Genomic DNA, 3570 nt, shown 5'->3' with positions numbered 1-3570 from the left:
GTGCTTAAACTTGTTCTTCCCACATAACTCTTTGATCTTCTCTAATTTCATTGAGGATGGTGGAATGCTCTTGATGCTCCATCCTCAGCTGATTCATGTTAGAGCTTAATTCTCCCATAGAAGTATGCCATTGATTCTAATAGCTTTGAGGAAAAAAATACATCCCTTGAGACATCTTAGGGATCTCATGTTGAGGCGGTTCCACATGCTCATGTTGTGGTTCATGTGCCGGCTCTCTAGTATGCTCCATCCTTCTTTTAGTGATGGGCTTGTCCTCCTTTTTTGAGCCAATATGGCAATCAGAGTGTCTACTTTAAGAACTCCTTTCTTCTGAATTGGTTGTTTACAACCATCTCAATGAGTTCTTTTGCCTCTTCAAGCATTTTTTTCAAGTGGAGTGATCCACCTGCAGAGCTGTCCAATGATATTTTGGACATCTCAGACAAACCATCATAGAATATACCTAGGATAGACCATTCTGAGAGCATGTCAGGAGGACATCTCCTGATCAGTTGCTTGTATCTTTCCCAAGCTTCATAGAGGGATTCACCTTCTTTTTGTCTAAAGGTTTGAACTTCCACTCTAATTTTGCTCATCTTCTGATCTAGAATGAACTTGGCCAAGAAACCATTGACCAACTTTTTCCAAGACTCTAGGCTTTCTTTAGGTTAAGAGTCCAACCATATTCTAGCTCTGTCTCTAAGAAAAATACATCCCTTGAGGCATCTCAGGGATCTCATGTTGAGGCGGTTCCACATGCTCATGTTGTGGTTCATGTGCCGGCTCTCTAGTATGCTCCATCCTTCTTTTAGTGATGGGCTTGTCCTCCTTTTTTGAGCCAATATGGCAATCAGAGTGTCTACTTTAAGAACTCCTTTCTTCTGAATTGGTTGTTTACAACCATCTCAATGAGTTCTTTTGCCTCTTCAAGCATTTTTTTCAAGTGGAGTGATCCACCTGCAGAGCTGTCCAATGATATTTTGGACATCTCAGACAAACCATCATAGAATATACCTAGGATAGACCATTCTGAGAGCATGTCAGGAGGACATCTCCTGATCAGTCGCTTGTATCTTTCCCAAGCTTCATAGAGGGATTCACCTTCCTTCTGCCTGAAGGTTTGGACTTCCACTCTAAGCTTACTCAATTTTTGAGGTGGAAAGAACTTTGCCAAGAAGACATTAACTAGCTTTTCCCAAGAGTTCAGGCTTTCTTTAGGTTGTGAGTCCAACCATGTCCTAGCTCTGTCTCTTTCAGCAAAAGGAAAGAGCATAAGTCTGTAGACCTCAAGATCTACTCTATTAGTCTTAACAGTGTCATAGATTTGTAAGAATTTAGATAAGAACTGATGTGGATCTTCCAGTGGAAGTCCATGGAACTTGCAATTCTGTTGCATAAGAGAGACTAACTGAGGCTTAAGCTCAAAGTTATTTGCTCTAATGGCAGGTATGGAGATACTTCTTCTATAGAAATTAGAAGTTGGTATGGTGTAGTCACCAAGAACCTTTCTTGCATCTCCTTCATTGTTAGGCTCAGCTGCCATGCTTTCAGCTTCTTGTTCGAAAATCTTTGTGAGATTTCCTTCAGAGTGTTGTGCTTTAGCTTATTGCAGACACTTCTTAAGGTCCTCTCAGGTTCAGGATCAAGATTAAAGAGAGGTTCTTTATCTTTGTTCCTGCTCATAAACAAGAAAAGAAAGCAAAGAAAGAAAGAAAAGAAGTCTCTATGTCACAGTATAGAGAATTCCTTGTGAGATGTGAAGAAGAAAGAAGAATGATGATAGAAGAAGGAGAAGAAGAATTCGGCTATGAGGAGTAGAGATTTCGAAAATTAAGAAGTAGAAAGAGAAATAGGAAACAAAGATATTTTAATTGTAGTTTCTCTTTTTGTTTATTACTTAAAACTTGAAAACAAGAAACAAATTAAGAGTTAATATAACTAATTAATTAAAAAGATTTAAAAATTAAAGTGTGATTTTCGAAAAAGAAGAGAGAGAAATAGAAGGGAATTTTTCGAAAATAGAAGAGAAAGGAATTAGTTAGGAGGTTTTGAAAAAAAAGAAAGAGAAAACAAGTAACTAATTAAGAAAGATTTGAAATTAAGATAAGATAGAAAATTAGAAAAAGATTTGAATTTAAAATTTAAAATTAGAAAAGATAAGATAGAAGTTGAAAAGAGTTGAAAAAGATTTGATTTTAAAATTTGAAATTAGAAAAGATAAGATAAGAATTTGAAAAGATTTGAAAAAGATTTGAAAGAGATAAGATTTGAAATTTTGAAATTGAGTTTTAAAAATTGAATTTGAAATAAGATAAGATAAGATTTTTGAAATTTAAAGAAAGATAAAAAGATAAAATAGTAATTTGAAAAAGATATGATTTTTGAAAAGATTTGATTTTTAAGATAAGATAAGATAATGATTTTGAAATTAAAATTTGAAATATTTTTGAAATGTTTGAAAATTAAGATAAAAGAAAAGATATTTTTTAATTAATGAAGAAAGAGAAAAACAACTAAATGATACCAAACTTAAAATTTTTAGATCTAAAGACACTAAGTTTCGAAAATTTTAAAGAAAATCACCTAAAGACACCAAACTTAAAAATTTTTAAAGATCAAAACAAGAAGAAAAATAAGAACAACAAGAACAAACTCGAAAGATTCAAAGCAATTAAAGAACATACAATGGACACCAAACATAAGATTTGACACTAGACTCAAACAAAAGATACTATTTTTGAATTTTTTTTTTGAAAAAGACTCAAGAAAGTTCGAACTCTAACAAGAACAAGAACAAAAGACTCAAACAAAAGATAAAGATTAATAAAGAAAAGAAAAGGTTTTGAAAATTTTTTTATTTTTTTCGAAAAAGAAAATAAAAGACTCAAACAAAATTAAAAACAATACCTAATCTAAGCAACAAGATAATCCGTTAGTTTGTTCAAACTCGAACAATCCCCGGCAACGGCGCCAAAAACTTGGTGCGTGGAATTTAACTTTGCACAACTGAACCAGCAAGTGCACTGGGTCGTCCAAGTAATATCTGAGGTGAGTCAGGGTCGATCCCACGAGGATTGTCGGCTTGGATCAAAAAGTGGTTATCTTGTAAATCTTAGTCAGGAAAACAGAAAAAGTTGTGTAGTTGTTTAAGCGCATAAAAGTAAAATAAAGATAACGTTACTCAGTGGTTGTGAATTCAATGATAAGAAGATAGTTAAGGCTTCGGAGATGCTTTGTTCTTCTGGATCAATACATTCTTACTGTCTACTCCAACTGTGAATGATTTCTTCTATAACAGGCCGTATGTGATCAATGCTGGTTGAGAGGCTGCCAATCTTCCTCTAGGCTGAACACCAGGTTTAGTGCGCATCCAGTCTGAATGAGGATAAAGCTCCTGCAGTTCATTCCCTTGGTGATCCTACTCAAAACGCCACAGACAAGGTCGAATCTTCCGGATCAGAGAATATTGCGCCTTGGTTCTAGCCTTTACCACAAAGATCCTAATCTCCCCATACCTCGGCTGAACTGATGTCTCGAGAAGTCCCCAACGAAGTCGTGGATTAGCCGTCT

The sequence above is a fragment of the Arachis ipaensis genome, chromosome B03 (genome assembly GCF_000816755.2).
Source record: "Arachis ipaensis cultivar K30076 chromosome B03, Araip1.1, whole genome shotgun sequence".
NCBI lineage: Eukaryota > Viridiplantae > Streptophyta > Magnoliopsida > Fabales > Fabaceae > Arachis > Arachis ipaensis.
Note: the sequence above shows the minus strand (reverse complement) of the source record.